This window comes from Cervus canadensis, chromosome 1, assembly GCF_019320065.1.
Source record: "Cervus canadensis isolate Bull #8, Minnesota chromosome 1, ASM1932006v1, whole genome shotgun sequence".
NCBI classification, from domain to species: Eukaryota; Metazoa; Chordata; class Mammalia; order Artiodactyla; family Cervidae; genus Cervus; species Cervus canadensis.
Window position 1 is genome coordinate 59495359 of NC_057386.1, and position 23383 is coordinate 59518741.

The 23383-nt window shown below is 38.6% G+C and overlaps 2 pseudogenes; both read right to left on the reverse strand.

Moving 5' to 3' along the window:
• Positions 1–5188: 5188 nt before the first annotated feature.
• Positions 5189–10715, reverse strand: LOC122452218 (annotated as a pseudogene).
• Positions 10716–18721: 8006 nt separating this feature from the next.
• LOC122452298 lies at positions 18722–19660 on the reverse strand (annotated as a pseudogene).
• Between the last annotated feature and the right edge of the window lie 3723 nt (positions 19661–23383).

A 23383-nucleotide genomic window follows, 5' to 3' on the forward strand; every position in this document is an offset into this window, starting at 1 on the left:
CCAACACTGCAGTTGAAAAGCATCAATTCTTTAGCACTCAGTCTTCTCTAAAGTCCAACTCTCACATCCATACAGGGCTACTGGAAACCCATTGCTTTCAGTAGACAGACCTTTGCCAGCAAAGTAATGTCTCTGCTTTGTAATATGCTGTCTAGTTTGGTCACCACTTTTCTTCCAAGAATCATGCGTTTTGTTGTTCCTGTTGTTGTTTGTTTTTTTGTTTTATTTTTTTATTTTATATTTTTAAAAATTAATTAATTTATTATTTTACTTTACAATATTGTATTGGTTTTGTGATACATTGACTTGAATCCTCCATGGGTGTACATGTGTTCCCCATCCTGAACCCCCCTCCCGCCTCCCTCCCCATCCCATCTCTCTGGGTCATCCCAGTGCACCAGCCCTGACCACCCTGTCTCTTTCATCGAACCTGGACTGGCGATTCATTTCACATATGATAATTTACATGTTTCAATGTCATTCTCCCATATTATCCCACCCTCACCTTCTCCCACAGAGTCCAAAAGACTATTCAATACATCTGTGTCTCTTTTGCTGTCTCGCATACAGGGTATCATTACCATTTTCTAAATTCCATAAATATGTGTTAGTATATTGTATTGATGTTTTTCTTTCTGGCTTACTTCACTCTGTATAATAGGCTCCAGTTTCATCCGCCTCATTAGAACAGATTCAAATGTATTCTTTTTAATGGCTGAGCAATATTCCATTGTGTATATGTACCACAGCTTTACTAATCATTCATCTGTTGATGGACATCTAGGCTGCTTCCATGTCCTGGCTATTATAAACAGTGTCATGATGAACATTGTGGTACACGTGTCTCTTTCAATTCTGGTTTCCTCAGTGTGTATGCCCAGCAGTGGTATTGCTGGGTCATATAACAGTTCTATTTCCAGTTTTTTTAAGGAATCTCCACACTGTTCTCCATAGTGGCTGTACTAGTTTGCATTCCCACAAACAGTGTAAGAGGGTTTCCTTTTCTCCACACCCTCTCCAGCATTTATTGCTTGTAGACTTTTGGATGGCAGCCATTCTGACTGGTGTGAAGTGGTAGTTCATTGTGGCTTTAAATTACACATCTCTGATAATGAGTAATGTTGAGGATTTTTTCATGTGTTTGTTAGCCATCTGTATGTCTTCTTTGGAGAAATGTCTGTTTAGTTCTTTGGCCCACTTTTTGATTAGGTCTTTTATTTTTCTGGAATTTAGCTTTAGGTGTTTATTGTATATTTTATAGATAAATGGAATAAAATACAAAGCCCAGGGATAAATCCATGTACCTATGGACACCTTGTCTTTGACAAAGGAGGCAAGAATATACAATGGAGAAAAGACAATCTCTTTAACAGGTGGTGCTAGGAAAACTGGTCAACCACTTGTAAAAGAATGAAATTAGAACACTTTCTAATACCATACACAAAAATAAACTTAAAATAGATTAAAGATCTAAATGTAAGACCAGAAACTATTAAACTCCTAGAAGAGAACATAGGCAAAACACTCTCCAACATAAACCATAGCAGGATCCCCTATGAGTCACCTCCCAGAATATTGGATGGGGAACACATGTAAATCCATGACTGATTCATGTCAATGTATGGCAAAAAACCACTACAATATTGTAAAGTAATTAGCCTCCAACTTACAAAAATAAATGGAAAAAAATAAGGAAAAAAAAAAGCAAAAATAAACAAATGGGACCTAATTAAGATTAAAAGCTTCTTCACAACAAAGGAAACTATAAGCAACGTGAAAAGACAACCTTCAGAATGGGAGAAAATAATAGCAAATGAAGCAAAGGACAATGAATTAATCTCAAAAATATACAATTTTTTAAAAAATTTGATGGTTGCAGTCACCATTAGCAGTGATTAGCATTAGCACTCCAGAGCCCAAGAAAATAAAGTCCACCACTTTTTCCATCATTTTTCCATCTATATGCATGAAGTGATGGGACTGGATGCCATGATCTTAGTTTTCTGAATGTTGAGTTTAAGCCAAATTTTTCACTCTCTTCTTTCACCTTCATCAAAAGCCTCTTTAGTTCCTCTTCACTTTCTGCCATGCCATGGTGTCATCTGCATATGTGAGATTATTGATATTTCTCCCAGCAATCTTGATTCCAGCTTATATTTCATCCAGCTTGGCATTTTGAATGATGTACTCTGGGTATAAGTTAAATTCGCAGGGTGACAATATACAGCCTTGACGCACTCCTTTCCCTATTTGGAACCAGTGCATCACTCCATGTCTGGTTTTAACTCTTGTTTCTTGACCTGCATACAGATTTTTCAGGAGAGCATGTAAGATGGTCTAGTATTCCCATCTCTTCAATGATTTTCCACAGTTTGTTTTGATCCACACAATCAAAGGTTTTAGTGTAGTCAATGAAGCAGAAATAGATGCTTTTCTGGAATTATTACTTTTTCTGTGATCCAGCAGATGTTGAAAGTCTGATCTATGGTTCCTCTGCCTTTTCTAAATCCAGCTTCAACATGTGGATGTGTAGAGACCATTTAATGGATCTACCTGAGGGACATCTCCCAGGTCTGCTCCTTCTCTGCCTGTATAATATTTTCCTAAAGCAAGAGTTTATGATTGATACTATGTGGTTTGTGCCCCCGGATATACCAATCATTTATGAATTTCATGACTATAAATAGTTAGAAGTAAACTGGTTTCCATATTCTCAACAACCTTCATGTATTTCCCTAAAATTGATTCACCTGATAATTTCCTGAGATTGTGGAATGTTTCTGCCTCTCCATTTCACTCAGTACATTCACTATTCCTTATGTTTCATTTTCCAAAAGCAAAAGTTCCTGTTATCCATTCACAGGTTACCTTGGGAATTACCATGATTAGAAAAGTAATAGAAAACTTCCAAGACCTAAAATATAAGAACACTGTGAAACAGTGTATTCTATGAAGCCTGAAATTTATTTTTATTAAGACATTTCAAATCAGTGGTATGACTTCTTATTTCCTTTTAGCTCATATATCTTTCTTTTCTCAGAAAATAAGAGATTTGCAATAGACACATATTTTAGCCAATACAGTGATGTTTCAAAATCATATATAGTAGATTGATGATGATATCTAATTAGCACTTATTTTTTTGTTGTTTTGAAAAATTGAATGAAAGGTCTGTGTGTCATTACTATTCCAGCACAATTTCTGACAGAATTTCTAATCCCATTTACTTTTAATAGTCCCAAATATTCTCAGTATTTTCATCTAAAAAAGTGGGGATTTAGGAATTTATTTATGCATATTTAGTAGAGATGGAGAAGGAAATGAAGCCCACTCCATTATTCTCACCTGGAAAATCCCAAGGACAGAGCAGTGACAGTCCATGTGGTCGAAAAGAATTAGACATGACTGAGTAACACACGCATTGAGTAGAGAAGGAGAAGGGTATGTAAATCATTCAAGCGAGCATGACTTATTGCTGCTAAAGAGATATCTTATTTCTAATTTACATTATTAAACAGACCTTACTAATACTAATGTACAGGCTTCCCAGGTGGCTGGGTAGTGAAGAATCTGCCTGCCAATGCAGGAGACATAACTTTGACTCTTGGGTCTGGAAGATGTCCTAGAAAAGGTAATGCCTACCCACTCCAGTATCCTTGTCTTGGTAATCCAAAGGACAGAGGATCCTGGTGGGCTACAGTTCATGGGGTTGTAAAGGGTTGGACATGACTTAGCCACTAAACTACAACAACCACAGCAAACTAATGATACCTAGTTTGCATTTTATTTTGAATATGACTACACAGGCAATTAGTTTTCAACTCTTTGGGCAATTGGAAGCCCTTTTTTTTTTTTAAGATGCAAGATTATTTGAGAAGGATACAGACATTAAGTTTGGTAAAAGAAAAAAAAATAATTGATAATGCTTTTGATGACTTCATAGGTAGAATAATAGAATGAAATGTCAATTGGGCAGGCACTTGTCATGCTTCGTTTTTGCATGAAAGATGTTCTGAGAGCTCATTCTGCAGTTTTAAGCCTCTGGTGGAGTCTACCATAGTTGCTCATGCTGCCATACTGAAGCTCTTTTGAAAACACATTCAGAATATAATCCGTGTCTTATCAACATTGTGCCAAGTAACCTGTATACACAATACAACACAAATACTCCAAAACAGATAAAAACATATGCATAACTTATGCACTATTCACTCAATTAAAAACAGTGTTTTATCATTAATATATTACTACCTTCTGATGTCCTTGTTTGCTATGCTTTAGTCTCCTGGATAAAACTCCTAAATTGAAATACATTTCCTAAAATTCTGTCTCTTAAGTTATCCAAGCCAGGTCAACACAATACCTATTTTATGAAGGACTTGGACTTTGTTTTCCTCTCAAACCCATTGTGATACTATTTTCCAGCTTGCACAGTTATCATTTTCTTAACTACCCTACTCTGAACACCAGATTTTCAGCCTTTGAAGGATGAATACCACATCTTTTTTTAACTTCTATTTGTATCTTTGTAAGAGAAATTCATGTGCTAATTGAAAGCCTGGTTATTATTCTAGGTGTAAAAAAGGAAGATGAAATTCAATTAAGATTACACAAGCCATGCCACATATCTATGTTGTATTTTAATCTATTTAATAAATTTATCTTGTCTGAATTTTTTAGATGAAAACTTAGAAAATGGTAAGATTGCTATTTTTTTTTTTCCTGGTAAGTAAGAGAGAATTAAATTTAGTCTCTTTGAGCCAAAATGCATGTTCTTTCTATTTTAAATAATTCTCTTTTTTTAACTTTTTTTTTTTTAATTGGGGTATACCCTATTAACAAACAGTGGTCTGATAGTTTCAGGTGAACGGCAAAGGGACTCAGCCATATGTATACATATATTCATTCTCCCACAAACTATCATCCCATCCAGGCTGCCACATAACATTGAGCAGAGTTCCATGTGCTATACAGCAGATCCTTGTTGGCTATCCATTTAAATACAACAGAGTTTACACATTCATCCCAAACTCCCAAACTAACCCTTTCCCCCAAACTTCTTTCCTCTCCTGGCAACCATAAATTTTATAGCATTAACCCTTCATTAATTTAAACTTATCTTTAAAGCCCAACCTTTGTAGCTACACTTTGTTTACATATCAAGAACAAACTATAATTATTATAATGCTCAATAAGAAATCAATTTAGAGCCCCACAACCTTGGAGACTGTGTCCTTGACATCCTTATTTCTCAGACTGTAGATCGGGGATTCAACATGGGGATGACCACCGTGTAAAACGCAGACACCACTCTGACTGTGTGCCTGGAGGTTGTGGAGCTGGGCACACAGGAGAGGAAGAGGATGATGCCTGGAAGATGCTGATGGCGCTCAGGTGGGAGGCTCAGGTGGAGAAGGCTTTGCGGTGACCACAGGGTGAACACATCTTGAGGATGGTGACAACAATAGACAAATAAGACAGGAGAATGATGAAGAGTGTGCTGACCACATTAAAAGTGGCAAAAATGAGATGATTTAGGAGGGAGGAGCCAAGATGGCGGAGGAGTAGGACGGGGAGACCACTTTCTCTCCTACAAATTCATCAAAAGAATAACTGAATGCAGAGCAAACCTCACAAAACAACTTCTGATCGCTAGCTGAGGTCATCAGGCGCCCAGAAAAGCAGCCCATTGTCTTCGAAAGGAGGTAGGACAAAATATAAAAGATAAAAAGTGAGACAAAAGAGCTAAGGACGGAGATCCGTCCCGGGAAGGGAGTCTTAGGCGGCCTTGCTTGGGCTAGGGTCCGGGCCTGAGTGCCCTGAGGACAATCGGAGGGAGCTTCTGTGAGGTGCCAACTTGAACTGTGGGAGACCAAAAAGAGAGAAAATTAACCGGCCGGAACACACTGCCGGCCGTTCGCAGAACAAAGGGACGGAGAAAGTCCCAAGAAGAGGTCGCAGGCTGCGGACCCGCCCAGCCCCGCCGGAGGCAGGAGGCAGGGGGGAGGGGAAGGTCGCGGCGAGACACAGGGCGCAGGCACCCCGACCGGCGCGGGCGGGGACTGGGGCTGGGGACGCAGAGGGCGGAAGGCGCGCGCACCCGACTGGCATCAGCGGAAACTGAGACTGGGTCCGCGGAAGGGAGTGAGTGTGCCACACCTGGGGATAGTGCGCCCATCAAGCCCCTCACTGCCTGGACCGCTCTGACGGGGAAGGCACAGAGAGCAGGCGCAGCTTTTCCTTCAGCGCTTTTGTGTAACACCCGAGGGCTGGAACCTAGCGCAGCCCGGGCGTGCTCCATATAGAACAGCCGGGAGCCTGAGCAGCGCAGACGGAGAAAGCAGCGTCAGCCCCTCCCGGCAGCGCCAGCCCGCCCCCGCAGGGCCAGCCCCTCCCCGCAGTGTCAGCCCCGCCCCGCAGCGTCAGCCCCGCCCCGCAGCGCCAGCCCCTCCCCGCAGTGTCAGCCCCGCCCCGCAGCGCAACGGAAATAGCTACCTGAATAAGAGTCCACCTCCGCCCGCCTGTGTCAGGGCGGAAATGAGGCTCTGAAGAGACCGGCAAACAGAAGTCAAATAAACAAAGGGAACCGCTTCAGAAGGGACTGGTGCAACAGATTAAAATCCCTGTAGAAAACACCGACTTCACCGGAAGGGCCCTGTAGATATCGAGAAATGTAAGCTGGAACGAGGAGCTATCTGAAACTGAGCCGAACCCACACTGACCGCAGCAGCTCCAGAGAAACTCCTAGATATATTTTTACTTTTTTTTTTTCTAAGTAAGGGAAAAACACAACAACCCAAAACCTATGGGACACTGTAAAAGCAGTGCTAAGGGGAAGGTTCATAGCATTACAGGCTTACATCAAGAAACAAGAAAAAAGCCAAATAAATAACCTAACTCTACACCTAAAGCAATTAGAGAAGGAAGAAATGAAGAACCCCAGGGTTAGCAGAAGGAAAGAAATCTTAAAAATTAAGGCAGAAATAAATGCAATAGAAACTAAAGAGACCATAGCAAAAATCAACAAAGCTAAAAGCTGGTTTTTTGAAAAAATAAACAAAATTGACAAACCATTAGCAAGACTCATTAAGAATCAAAGAGAGAAGAACCAAATTAACAAAATTAGAAATGAAAATGGAGAGATCACAACAGACAACACTGAAATACAAAGGATCATAAGAGACTACTACCAGCAGCTCTATGCCAATAAAATGGACAACTTGGATGAAATGGACAAATTCTTAGAAAAGTATAACTTTCCAAAACTGAACCAGGAAGAAATAGAAGATCTTAACAGACCCATCACAGGCAAGGAAATCGAAACTGTAATCAAAAATCTTCCAGCAAACAAAAGCCCAGGACCAGATGGCTTCACAGCTGAATTCTACCAAAAATTTAGAGAAGAGCTAACACCTATCTTACTCAAACTCTTCCAGAAAATTGCAGAAGAAGGTAAACTTCCAAACTCATTTTATGAGGCCACCATCACCCTAATTCCAAAACCAGACAAAGATGCCACAAAAAAAGAAAACTACAGGCCAATATCACTGATGAACATAGATGCAAAAATCCTTAACAAAATTCTAGCAAACAGAATCCAACAACATATTAAAAAATCATACACCATGACCAAGTGGGCTTTATCCCAGGAATGCAAGGATTCTTTAATATCCGCAAATCAATCAATGTAATACACCACATTAACAAATTGAAAGATAAAAACCATAATGATTATCTCAATAGATGCAGAGAAAGCCTTTGACAAAATTCAACACTCATTTATGATTAAAACTCTCCAAAAAGCAGGAATAGAAGGAACATACCTCAACATAATAAAAGCTATATATGACAAACCCACAGCAAGCATCACCCTCAATGGTGAAAAATTGAAGGCATTTCCCCTGAAATCAGGAACAAGACAAGGGTGCCCACTCTCACCACTACTATTCAACATAGTGTTGGAAGTTTGGCCACAGCAATCAGAGCAGAAAAAGAAGTAAAAGGAATCCAGATAGGAAAAGAAGAAGTGAAACTCTCACTGTTTGCAGATGACATGATCCTCTATATAGAAAACCCTAAAGACTCTACCAGAAAATTACTAGAACTAAATCAACGAATATAGTAAAGTTGCAGGATATAAAATTAACACACAGAAATCCCTTGCATTCCTATATACTAACAATGAAAAAACAGAAAGAGAAATTAAGGAAACAATACCATTCACCATTGCAACAAAAGAATAAAATACTTAGGAGTATATCTACCTAAAGAAACAAAAGACCTATACATAGAAAACTATAAAACACTGATGAAAGAAATCAAAGAGGACACAAACAGATGGAGAAACATACCGTGTTCATGGATTGGAAGAATCAATATTGTCAAAATGGCTATTCTACCCAAAGCAATCTATAGATTCAATGCAATCCTATCAAGCTACCAACGGTATTTTTCACAGAACTAGACCAAAGAATTTCACAATTTGTATGGAAATACAAAAAACCTCGAATAGCCAAAGTAATCTTGAAAAAGAAGAATGGAACTGGAGGAATCAACCTGCCTGACTTCAGACTCTACTACAAAGCCACAGTCATCAAGACAGTGTGGTACTGGCACAAAGACAGAAATATAGACCAATGGAACAGAATAGAAAGCCCAGAGATAAATCCACGAACCTATGGACACCTTATCTTTGACAAAGGAGGCAAGGATATACAATGGAAAAAAGACAACCTCTTTAACAAGTGGTGCTGGGAAAACTGGTCAACCACTTGCAAAAGAATGAAACTAGAACACTTTCTAACACCATACACAAAAATAAACTCAAAATGGATTAACGATCTAAATGTAAGACCAGAAACTATAAAACTCCTAGAGGAGAACATAGGCAAAACACTCTCCGACATGAAATCACAGCAGAGATCCTCTATGACCCACCTCCCAGAATATTGGAAATAAAAGCAAAAACTAAACAAATGGGATCTAATGAAACTTAAAAGCTTTTGCACTACAAAAGAAACTATAAGTAAGGTGAAAGACAGCCGTCAATGGGAGAAATAAATAGCAAACGAAGCAAACAGACAAAGGATTAATCTCAAAAATATACAAGCAACTCCTGCAGCTCATTCCAGAAAAATAAATGATCCAATCAAAAAATGGGCCAGAGAACTAAACAGACATTTCTCCAAAGAAGACATACAGATGGCTAACAAACACATGAAAAGGTGCTCAACATCACTCATTATCAGAGAAATGCAAATCAAAACCACAATGAGGTACCATTACACACCAGTCAGGATGGCTGCTATCCAAAGTCTACAAGCAATAAAGGCTGGGAGGCTGTGGAGAAAAGGGAACCCTCTTACACTGTTTGGTGGGAATGCAAACTGGTACAGCACTATGGAAAACAGTGTGGAGATTCCTTAAAAAACTGAAATAGAACTGCCATATGACCCAGCAATACCACTCTGGGCATACACACTGAGGAAACCAGATCTGAAAGAGACACGTGCATCCCATGTTCATCGGCAGCACTGTTTTATAATAGCCAGGACATGGAAGCAACCTAGATGCCCATCAGCAGATGAATGGATAAGGAAGCTGTGGTACATATACACCATGGAATTACTCAGCCGTCAAAAAGAATTCATTTGAACCAGTCCTAATGAGATGGATGAAACTGGAGCCCCTTATACAGAGTGAAGTAAGCCAGAAAGATAAAGAACATTACAGCATACTAACACATATATATGGAATTTAGAAAGATGGTAACCATAACCCTATATGCAAAACAGAAAAAGAGACACAGAAATACAGAACAGACTTTTGAACTCTGTGGGAGAAGGTGAGGGTGGGATGTTTCAAAAGAACAGCATGTATACTATCTATGGTGAAACAGATCACCAGCCCAGGTGGGATGCACGAGACAAGTGCTCCAGCCTGGTGCACTGGGAAGACCCAGAGGAATCGGGTGGAGAGGGAGATGGGAGGGGGGATCGGGATGGGGAATAAGTGTAAATCTATGGCTGATTCATATCAATGTATGACAAAACCCACTGAAATGTTGTGAAGCAATTAGCCTCCAACTAATAAAAAAATTTAAAAAAAAAGTGGCAAAAATGAAAAGCAGCAGCTGGTTGAGATAAGTATCACAGCAAGAGAGGGAAAGCAGGGAGGATAACTCACAGAATAAGTGATTGATTATGCTGAAACCTTGAAATGATAATTTGGTAACAGAACATGTGAATGTCAAGGAGCAAGCTACACCCCTCCCCAAGCATAAGATCCAACTACTAACATCACACAGAGTCTTGGGGACATGGCCACCATGTAGAGCAGAGCGTTGCAGATGCCCACGAAGCAGTCATAGGCCATCACAACTAATAAAAAGGACTCAGTCACCACAAAGGTACAAAAGAAAAGTATTGCATTATACAACCTAAAAATGAAATGGTTTTGTCTTTTACAATGAGGTTCACCATGGTCTTGGGAGCAATTATGGAGGAATAACAGAAATCCACAAAGGAGAGGTGGCTGAGGAAAAAGTACATGGGAGTGTGCAGTTTGGGGTTAATTTTGATGATTAGAATCATCCCAAGATTCCCTACCACAGTGACACTGCAGATGGTGAAGAATGTCACTTGAAATTCTGGGTAATCGGAGAAGCCCAGGAGAGTGAACACGGCCCCACTTTTATTTCTCTCTGATAGAATCATGACTTCTGTTTGTCAGAATCTGAATCAGCCCTGGAAACAAACATATTAGAGAAAATGAGGATGTAAGACCCTCAGTTAATGACTCCTTTCCAAACCTGGAAGATGAAGCAAAGTGTCTCTTTTAGAACCTCTCTCTGTGTTTCTCATGCACAATTGCTAAATGTCTAGAATTTTCAAAAGATAACTGTTTAAATTTTCTTTAAATAGCACAGTACCATTATTGAACTTTTTAGCTCTGAATTATAATTTCAGTATTTAGAGATAATATGAAATCAAAATTCTTGGAAGTTATTTTCAGTGAAATCCTTCTATAACACTTTTAGGTCCTCTTGAACATTATAAAATTTTAAAAGATTAACCTAGCCTAGTACCATACCTGATTATTTCAGTCCTAAAACTAGTAGCAAAAGTGAGAAAATTCTAAATAAATTACATTTTGCATCACATATTCACAACATGACACTAAGAATGACCCCTCTAACAGTTTTTACCTGTGCCTTTATTGTTAATTCCACATGATACTTTAACATTTACTTTTGTTTCTGACTCAGTAAGTCTATTGTCAAAATAAACCTTAGTTTAATTTTTTTTCAGAGTGTTCTTCTCAATACAGGGAGCCCTAATTACCAATCCCACCTCATTGCTTGTGGAATAATAGCATTGAACAAATAATAAGGATAATACAGTCTAGGTCTTTATCAAAGACATGACAAAACAGAAGACAGAGATCCTTGACTTTCCCTGTAACATGCAAATAAGGATCAATCTACACATCTGTGACTGGAATCTTGATCCAGACTCCCACAAATTTTCCATTTGTCTACAAGAGAATCTATGTTCAACGTCTTAGTACTAAGATACTTCACTTATTCATAATCATGTCCCAACTTGTGACAAACTAGTGATCTTAAATCTATGGGAAATTGCCCAATCAAAGTGTACACATCAGAGAGCTATACGAGAAGGCAGCATCAGACGAGATGAGAAAGGAACTTAGGAAAAAATTAACTAACACTACTAAAGACTCTAACATAGAAATGTCCATAAATAAAGACATTTATTCTGTCCCTATATTACCTGTAAAAGAGAAAGATCAAACATTTAAGGTAGTACTGCAGTGTGATATTTCATGAGAAAATGTTAATAGAAAAGAATTGTATTTCTCTAATCGGTGACCAATGACTTCTCAGGGGGATAGTGGCAAAGAATCCACCTGCCAATGTAGGAGACGCAAGAGATGCAGGTTCAGTCCCTGGGTTGGAAGATCCTCTGGTGGAGGAAATGGCAACTGACTCCAGTATTCTTGACTGAAAAATTACGTGGGCAGAGTCAGGTTGGCTATATAGTACATGGAGTTGCAAAGAATAGGACACAACTGAGAGACTCAGCACACATGCATGCAGAATTGGTGACCTACACCTCTTAGACCCTGCCATACCAGGAATTTTCTCTATTATTTCTGATAAGGTTGTCTCTAGTCCCACAACTCAAGAAATAGATTTTACATGGCTCAGCAGTGATGTCAGATCATAGGCAAAACTGAGGCACTCAAGATATATATATCTTCCTATACTCATAAATTTGAGTATATATTTTAAAAAGACAACCTCAAAAGACAATCTATCACAAAGCTAGACATTCTAACTATAGCTGATTTGTCTAGGTCACTTGAAAATTAATATTAAACTGTTTTATTTCACACAGTGGATTTTGTGATGCAAATGTTATTTTTAAATTGCTGGTGATAATACACCTTCCACAGATTCTCAGAGCTCTTCTAACCCTCCATTCCAGGCACTTGTTTGTGTTCAGTCACTCCATTGCTTCAGACTCTTTTATGAACCCATGGACTGTATGTAGCTCGCCATACTCCTTTGCCCATGGAATATTTTCCAGGCAAGAATACTGAAGTGGGTTACCATTTCCTACTCCAGGGGACGTCCCTAACCCAGGGATCAAACCCGAGTCTCTTGCATCTCTTGCACTGGCAGCAGATTCTTTACCACTGCCCCACCAGGGAAGCCCTGTTGTTTCAGAGGCTTAGCTGAGCCAGTTCTCAGCCAAAGCTCTGGAGGCTGAGTCATTTCCTCTTCCTTTACTGTTCAGATTGGTGACTTTCACAATGACTCAGTATTACTCAAGGACTCTCTATGTCTAAATGATAAATTTTCCCTCACACTTTTTTTTTCTGATACCCTACTCTGAAAATAATATTAATTTTTTTTAGAATCTTATTTTTTAATTTACTTTTGCTTGGAAGGGATATATACAGATATATCCCTGCCCTCTTGAGCCTCCCCCCTCGCTCCCATGCCTCCTCCTAGGTCATCACAGAGCATAAGGCTGAGCTCCTGAGTTACACAGCAGCTTTCCATGAGCTGCTGAGGTATTATACATACCTGCTGATGAGTGAAAGTAGGATCTCTCTTGGTTGGGAGTGACAGATATAGCCTTATATCTAGAGTCACAACCTATGGGGCATAAACCCTAGAGACTGTTGCCTCATTCTCTTAAAGCCTTGACATAATTAAAATTAATCACAATTCTCTGATGTAATTCTTTCTTGTGTTCTATAAAACCTGGAGCAGTGTTAGGGGCATTTCACATGAATATTTGTAGGTTAAAATCACTTCTCTCAGACCCTTCCTCACACTGATACTTTTTTCACAGTTATAAAAATTATGCAATTATAAATTAAATAATTATTAAATATTAATTGAATGACTACAATATGCCAGGCATAATCTTGTTCTTCCATACTTTTACTCTAACATATGGGAGAAGTATGAAGGTCCAGCATTTAGATCATCATGATTCACTGAGAGTTAAAGCAGTGATATTTACAAAGTTAAATATTAAGTTTGGACAATGAACTGATCCCTTTAAAATAACTGTTCTATTTGATTGCACTACCACATCCATTCCATTAATTACTTCTGTTTGTTGAATTATTGAAATAGCACATATTCAGTGCAGAAACCAAGGACTACAGAATTTAAATAAGGAAAATGAACACAGTAGAAATAATTTTTATTAACTCAACTCCATTTCAAATCTCACAGTCAAGTTTAGTAAATATGACCAACATTACCTGAAGTAAAAGATAAAGGTGAGCATCTCCAGTGGTGCAGTGTGGGCATCATTTACCCCTTGATATGATGTGATGAGAAACTTCACCTCTGTGATATTCTTTTCACAAAATCTATTATCTCATCTTACTATGAGAAAATTATTAGGCAAACCAATACCTGAAAGCATTCTACAGGATACCTCACCCATACTCCTTAAAATCATTGAGGCTGGAAAAAAAGGAAAGAGTCAAAATCTGTCACAGGTCAGACATTAGGGAGACATGATGACAACACAATGTGGTACCTGGATTGGGTCCAAGAAAATAAAGAGAGAATTAAAGGGAAAAAGCTGATGGAATCCAAGTACAATTTAGATTTTAGTAATCATATTGTGCTGATATTTATTTTTATTTTATTGTGGTAAGAACATTTCACATAAGACCTACCAAATTAAGATATTTTAGTGTACAATACAGTATAGTTGACTACTAATATGATTTTTGTACAGTATATCTCTAGAACTCATTTAACTTGCTTAATTGATATTTTATGTCCATTGATTTGTAACTTCCTGTTTTCACCTCCTGCCTCTGACATCTATCACTCCACTTTTTGACTCCATGAACATATAAGTGAATTCATACAGTATTTGTCTTTCTGTGACTGACGTATTTCACTAAGCATACTGTCATCCATGTGGTAATTTACTGCATAATTTCTTTCTTTTTTTATGCCATTTTATGTACATGCCACCTTTTCTTGGCCCACTTTTTGGTCCATAGACATTTAGGTTATTTCTAATCTCTGTTATTGTGAATAGCTATGCAATGAACACGGGAATGTTAATATCTCTTTGAAATCATCATTTTAATTCTTTTGAAATAAATAAATATTTGAATTAAATAATTAAATATTCAGAAGCAGGATTACTGGATTATCAGAGCATATATTTAATTTTTATATTATGAAAAGCCACCATACTATTTTCACGAGTATATTTAAATCAGAAGGGAATTTTTCCATGTCAATTCTCACTGTTATAAAATTCTTTATCAGTGATCTTTCTGAGTTTTTCAGTCATGGCACTATTGATATTTTGAACTGGATTGTTCTTTTTATGAGGAGCTATCCTTTACAGCTTCTCTGGCCTTTGTCCACTAGATGATAGTAACTTCACCCCTTGTCCCTGCATTGTGACAACCAAAAATGCCTCCAGATATTGTCTATCATCCTCTTTGGAGGTGAAGGGGAGTGAATAAACCACTGACTATCTTTTACTCAATTCTGGTAGATTTACATGTTCTTCTAGTTAACTTATATGCAATTAAATATCTATTTCCTTAACTCCTTAAAATCTTACTTAGAGGCAACCTTGTTGATTCTATTTCTCCAGAAATTACCTTTTAATTCCTTTAAATTCAATTTTGGTTAAATACCTACCTGCCTATTCTCCCTTGCACAATTCTACTCCGAATTGGCAGAAGGGGAGAGCCATGCACCAAAGAGTGTCAGGGCCCCTGTGTCCTCACACTCCCAGGAAACACTTGTTCAGGACACTGCTATGAAGGAGTTCAGTAAGTCAGGCCCTTCTACCTATCTTTCATGGAAGTATGCACTTCCTGTTCCTGATATGTAATGTTTTCCGTGACTCAAAGTTCCCCAAAGTGATTTGTCTCATGAAGAAATAACTGAAGCTAAGGTATCTATTAAATACTCTACATGAGACTGTGGAAAGGCAGCCCCCCTCTGCCCTCTAGAGGACTTGTTGATTTACCGGGAAGGCTGAGACCCTTATGTCTCCTCCACTCCCTGTGGCACAAGGCCCTAGAGAGAATCCCTTGCATTCTTCTTCAGAGGCTCAGAACAAGCAATTAAAGCTAATTATTGTTTCCTGATTCACTTTATATTTCTTGAAAACATGAGGAAAAATCAATAGCAGATTTAGAAACATTGTATATGAAAGTAAGTCAAAAGTTTAATTGTCACCTTCTCACCAAACCCCATTATCACTCCCAGAGACTGTAAATGATACAGTCTCTATGTTTTTATTTGTGTCTGTCTCTGGGGCCCATGCTCCTTAAGCTTCTAAAAACAATCATTGATTTCTGTAGGCCCTCAGCAGAATATTAAGAAAGCAACATCATCTTGGGACTCAAATAATTAATGAGTTTTATGAGGTAAAAGAGGGGTAAAACTATCCCAAGTGGGTACATGTTATTATCAATATAATCAAACATGATTCACTCCAAAGGTCATGATGAACTGTAGACCACCATAGGCTGCATTCAAACATTGCTCTGTTCACCAGCACCTACATTGTCATTATGAAATATAATAGGACTTTTAAACTTTGTCTGTTATATACAAAATCTTCATCCTTGAGGGTTTAGTGTCTGAAGTCACACCAGAGTTTTGCCAAATATTAGAGAAGGGTAAGAATATTGAGCCTCCTTTCCTGAAAAAAATAATAGCTGATCACACGTACTTTGCACGTTCTGAATACAGCTATTAACACATTTGATTTTTATTAAAATAAGTTAGGTAAGTAATGTACCTTTACTAATAAGGTGACTGAGGCAAAGACAGGTGTCACTTGCACAAAATCCATGATAAGATGAGCCTACATGCTGCATTTGGGTATCTGCCATCCACGTGATTCTGTGTGGAAGAGCAGAGCTACTACACAGTTCTGAATGGCATCCCTCCTGCTCAATGCCAAGACCATTTAATGGGTTTGCCTGAAGGATCTCTCCCAGGTCTGCTCCTTCTCTAACTATATGAATAATGTCCCTAAACCAACAGTGTTCAAAGGAAAGGCTGTGGTTTGTGTCTTTGGATATACAAAATGTTTCAAAAATTCCTTGAATATAATTAGTTACAATAATTGGTTTCCAAATACTTGACAATTTATATGGCCTTCCCTAAATTGATCCATCTGATAAGTTCCTGAGTTTGAGGAGTGTTTCTGTATCTTCTTTCTATCTGGCACTGTCACTATTCCTTTTCTGTCATTTTTTCAAAAGCAAAGATTCCTCTTTTCCATTCACATAATACCCTGTGAACTGCCTCAATTAGGAAAGCAAAATCAATTTTCCAAAACCTAAAACACAAGAACACCGTGGAATATTACTTTCCAAGAAGCCTAAACTGTGCTTCAAACCTATGGTTTGACCTCTTATTTCTCTCTGACACAAACACACACATGTGTGTGTGTGTTCATGGAAAATTATGACATTAGATGTGTTTTACCCAATACAGTGATGTTATGAAATTGAATATTAATAGATTGTCATTAGTTTGAAATTCTTAATACACCATAAACTTGTTTTCACAAAATGTATCATCTGAAGAAGGCTGTGTATTGTCACCCTGCTTATTTAACTTATATGCAGAGTGCATCATGAGAAACGCTGGGCTGGAGGAAGCACAAGCTGGAATCAAGATTGCTGGGAGAGATATCAATAACATCAGATATGCAGATGACACCACCCTTATGGCAGAAAGTGAAGAAGAACTAAAATGCCTCTTGATGAAAGTGAAAGAGGAGAATGGAAAAGTTGGCTTAAAGCTCAACTTTCAGAAAACTAAGATCGTGGCATCTGTTCCCATCACTTCATGACAAATAGATGGGGAAACAGTAGAAACAGTGGCTGACTTTATTTTCTGGGCTCCAAAATCACTGCATATGGTGATTGCAGCCATGACATTAAAAGATGCTTACCCCTTGGAAGGAAAGTTATGACCAACCTAGACAGCATATTAAAAAGCAGAGACATTACTTTGTCAACAAAGGTCCATCTAGTCAAAGCCGTGGCCTTTCCAGTGGTCATGTATGGATGTGAGAGTTGGACTGTGAAGAAAGCTGAGTGCTGAAGAATTGACACTTTTGAACTGTGGTGTTGGAGAAGATTCTTGAGAGTCCCTTGGACTGCAAGGAGATCCAACCAGTCCATCCTAAAGGAGATCAGTCCTGGGTGTTCATTGGAAGGACTGATGCTGAATCTGAAACTCCAATACTTTGGCCACCTGATGCGAAGAGTTGACTCATTTGAAAAGACCCTGATGCTGGGAAAGATTGAGGGCAGGAGGAGAAGGGGACGGCAGAGGATGAGATGGTTGGAAGACATCACCGACTTGATGGACACAGGTTTGGGTAGACTCTGGGAGTTGGTGATAGACAGGAGGCCTGGCATGCCTCCCTGGGGTCGCAAAGAGTCGGACATGGGGTCACAAAGAGTCGGACATAACTGAGTGACTGAACTGAACTGAACTGAAGAAAGGAGTCTCATGACAAAAACACAAAACCAAAATCTATAAAGAGCATCATTGTCAGTGGCCCTTTATATGTCCAGGAAACACATTCACAGGAAAACTGCTCTGCATGGCAGGTGTTTTACATAAATTATTTAAATATAAAAATTTATTGAAATTTATTTCATAGTCATTAGTCATAAATTGAGTAACATAAATATGCAGTTTTGTTTGATGAGCTGTATTTAAACCACATAAAACAAAATTTTAGAAGAATATCAGAAAGGTGGAATGACATCAACAATATGTTAAATTTTCTAACTTTCAGATTTCATTGTTTTAGTCAAATTTATTCTATGTGGAAGAATAGCAGTCATTTTTAATTGTTATATAATAAGCAGTACTTAATACTAAGTACATAATGAGGATACATAATTACTCATTCATTTATTCACTCATGTTTAAACATATTTATTATAGGCTTGCCCAGAGATAAGTACTATTTTAGGTACTGCAGGAAGAAAGAAAGAATGTTCCCTTGTCAAAAATTTATATTTAATGGGAACAGTTTAATAGATTAATGTCTTAGTCATCTATAAAAATTTCATGTAAATATATGCTACACATCTTGGAAGGCTCTTTACCCATTGTTAATGGGAATTGAAGACTTCTTTGGACATTGGTTCAGTGAAATGAGGCTTTTGTGTCTATTAATTTTCAGAAGGCATCATTCACATCTTTATTCCTCAGGCTGTAGATCAGAGGGTTCAGCATGGTGTTGACCACTGTATAGAACACAGAGGCCACCTTGACAGTTTGTCACGAGTTCTTGGAATTGGGCACACAGTAGAGAGAAAGGATGGTCCCATGGAAGATGGTAATGGCAGTCAGGTGAGACGCACAGGTGGAGAAAGCTTTGCGACATCCACTAGCAGAACGGATGTTTAGCACAGTGACAAAAATAAACACATAGGAAGTGAGGATGATCAGAAGTGTACTCACCTTGTTGAAGGTGGTGAAGCCAAAGAGCAGCAGGTTGGGGGTGGGTGTATTGGAGCTTGAGACAGCAATGAGAGCAGTGTATTCACAGAAAAAGTGGTCGATCACCTTATGTCCAGAAAAGTTTAGTTGGAGGGCATAGCAAAGGAGTACCAATGGGCCAAACATGCCCCAGAGATATGACCCAGCCACCAGCAGGGCACACAGCCTCTGTGACATGACCACTGTGTAAAGCAGAGGGTTACAGGTGGCCACAAAGCGATCATAGGCCATCACTGCCAGCAAGAAGGACTCAGTCACCACAGCAATGCAGGACAGGAAGAACTGCAGCATGCAGCTACTATAGAAGATGCTCTTATTGGCCATGACCAAGTTCTCAAGCAGCTTGGGAGTAACAATGGAAGAGTAACAAAAATCAACAAAAGAAAGATGACTAAGGAAAAAATACATGGGGGTGTGAAACTTAGGGTTAATTTTGATGATTACCATCATGGCCAGATTTCCTACCACGGTGATAATGTACATGATCAGAAACATGAGGAAGAGAGGAATCTGAAGCTCTGGATAATCTGTGAAACCCAAGAGGGCAAACGTTGTCTCCAGACTCAGATTTTTTGTAGTCATCACTATGATGCCTTTGAAAAGAAAGGATGGGTAAAGGGAGTTTTTCTTGACAAAGATGAGATTTACAGAAATAAGTGAAAATCATACTATGACTTTCTATGATGGACTAAATAAAATGAAAGGAGTTATTAGTTCTAACTTTTTCCATTTACAATATTCCTTATATAGATAACTACTGTGGATGGATCTACCAATCCAAGTGAGTCTCTGAACTGTTTTTGCATATACATTGCAGCTGGTATTTTTCTAGAAATACTTAACACATTGAAGTGAGTACATTCACTCATCAGCTAGTAGCATAGTATGCACATAACTGATAGAAAATATTTGCACAGAATGCATAAGCAAATGAAAGTGTCTAAGAAAAATGTGAGATGTTTGCCTCAAATAACAACATATATTGTTACTATATTTTGCTTGCATACACAAATCAATTAAAGCCTTGAAGGGAATATGTTTGTCTTCTAAGTATCAAGGAAAATGATAGAGTCATCTAATAAGATGTCATTTCAGTCAGTTCAGTTCAGTCGCTCAGTCGTGTCTGACTCTTTGCGACCCCATGAATCGCAGCACGCCAGGCCTTCCTGTCCATCACCAACTCCCGGAGTTTACTAAAACTCATGCCCATCAAGTTAATGATGCCATCCAGCCATCTCATTCTCTGCCATCCCCTTCTCCTCCTGCCCCCAACCCCTCCCAACATCAGGGTCTTTTCCAGTGAGTCAACTCTTCACATCAGGTGGCCAAAGTATTGGAGTTTCAGCTTCAGCATCAGTCCTTCCAATGAACACCCAGGACTTATCTCCTTCAGAATGGATTTGTTGGATCTCTTTGCAGTCCAAGGGACTCTCAAGAGTCTTCTCCAACAACACAGTTCAAAAGCATCAATTTTTCAGTGCTCAGCTTTCTTCACAGTCCAACTCTCACATCCATACATGACCACTGGAAAGGCCACAGCTTTGACTAGATGGACCTTTGTTGGCAAAGTAATGTCTCTGCTTTTTAATATGCTATTTAGGTTGGTCATAACTTTCCTTCCAAGGAGTAAGCATCTTTTAATTTCAAGAAGAGAGCATAGCAATCCCATTTTAGCATGTTTTGTTCAGTAAAGGATACTTCTCTCCTGGGACAGTTTCACTGCTGAGGAGGACAATAACTCGTTTTGAATTCTAAGTGGAGTGTACACTTTATCAGGATTTATAGCTTATAGCTTAACTTCTATTACAGACCTAGACATTGCATACATGTCTCTTAAGGGTCTCAAGATTTATCAGGTAAGAGTTCTGTCAGAATTAACTACTTCTTATTTTTGTAAAAGTTTATATACCAATTTAAAACTACACGTAAATAAATATGTATAAATGCCCATTTCCCAGTAGCAAGTTTATTCTCTTCTTTGTGAAATAATTGTCAGTGGCCTTGAAGCATGGTTGCTAATTTGTTTCTTTAATATTGTTGGACTCAGAATTGGCTAACATTTACAGTGATTTAACATAAAAAGAAAAGTGAAAAGAAGACCTCAGTTACCATTTCAAGAAAATAATATTTTTTACTGTGTCATAAACAACTTCAAAAACTTACTTGCAACAGAGAAGCAGGTCTCCACTGTCCTGTTTTTCTGTGGGCTGCATATAACTGGGAGACCAAGATGCTTACATCTGACTCTGTAGCCCTGGAGACTCAAACCCAGGAGGACCACTAGCAACATTTTCCTCACAAGCATCAAAACAGATCATTAAGGCAAATGACAGGTCTCACATCATTTTTAATGACTAGAACTTTTTTGGAATTACACAGAAATGTGTGGCTTGAAATTGGCTGCTCGGCTTTGTTTCCATGTAATTAAAATGCCCCCTGGAATGCATGACACTAAAATAAAGCTAAGGGAAAAGATCCTTAATGATGTCTAAAATTGGAAGTTTACTTACATGGTTTTCTTTGCAATTTGGTTTGTCTGTTTCTTGAGTATATGTTTAATATTTATTCTTTCTTGGATTTACTTATGTTTGCCAAAAAATTTAAAAGATTTAGATATAATTTTCCAACTTTTTTCACACCTGATATGCCCAGCATTGCAATTATTTTCCTAGAAAGCATCCTGTCAGAAATATATTTCATATTTGAGTTATAATGAACAGGACACAAGTCAATTCACAGTCAGCTATATCAGCAATAAGTGAACAATGAACTTCCAGATGCTCCAGCTGGTTTTAGAAAAAGCAGAGGAACAAGAGATCAATTGCCAACATCTGCTGGATCGTTGAAAAAGCAAGAGTTCAAAAAAAATATTTCTGCTTTATTGACTATGCCAAAACATTTGACTGTGTGGATCACAATAAACTGTGGAAGATTCTGAAAGAGATGGGAATACCAGACCACCTGACCTGCCTCTTGAGAAACCTGTATGCAGGTCAGGAAGCAACAGTTAGAACTGGACATGAAACAACAAACTGGTTCCAAATAGGAAAAGGAGTACATCAAGGCTGTATATTGTCACCCTGTTTATTTAATTTATATGCAGAGTACATCATGAGAAACGCTGGGCTGGAGGAAGCACAAGCTGGAATCAAGATTGCTGGCAGAAATATCAATAACCTCAGATATGCAGATGTGGCAGAGAGTGAAGGAGAACTAAAAAGCCTCTTGATGAAAGTGAAAGAGGAGAGTGAAAAAGTTGGCTTAAAGCTCAACATTCAGAAAACTAAGATCATGGCATCCAGTCTCATCACTTCATGACAAATAGATGGGGAAACAGTGGAAACAGTGGCTGACTTTATTTTTCTGGACTCCAAAATCACTGTAAATGGTGACTGCAGCCATGAAATTAAAAAGACACTTACCCCTTGGAAGGAAAGTTATGACCAACCTAGACAGCATATTAAAAAACAGAGACATTACTTTGTCAACAAAGGTCCATCTAGTCAAGGCTATGGTTTTTCCAGTGGTCATGTATGGATGTGAGAGTTGGACTGTAAAGAAAGCTTAGTGCCAAAGAATTGATGCTTTTGAACTGTGTTGTTGGAGAAGACTCTTGAGAGTCCCTTGGACTGCAAGGAGATCCAACCAGTCCATCCTAAAGGAGATCAGTCCTGGGTGTTCATTGGTAGGACTGATGCTGAAGCTGAAACTCCAATACTTTGGCCACCTCATGCGAGAAGCTGTCTCATTTGAAAAGACCCTGATGCTGGGAAAGATTGAGGGTGGAAGGAGAAGGGGACGACAGAGGATGAGATGGTTGCATGGTATCACTGACTCAATGGACATGGGTTTGGGTAGACTCCGGGAGTTGGTGATGGACAGGGACTGGTGTGCTGTGGTTCATGGGGTCACAAAGAGTCGGACACAACTGAGCAACTGAACTGAACTGAACTGACCCTGTGTGTCACGCCTTCTCCTATGATGTACAGGGAAGGCTCACAGTCAGACAAATGAGTGACTGAACTGAACTGATGATGGAATCATTAATATTTGATTTCCACCCAATTGAAATCAGACAAAGACACTACCCTGATCTCTCTGTCTTCGTGGCTGAACTCACTGTTGACCTCTTCCCTCATCTGTTTGTATAAAATATCTAATACATACATTGCATCTTCCATATTGCTCAGATAACAATTTGCCAGTTCTGTGAAACTGTACCCCTTTTATTTGTAAATCAGTTTGTGAAAAGTGGTCTAGATGACTTTTTTAATAATATTCAAATAGGCCTTTATCTTACATTTC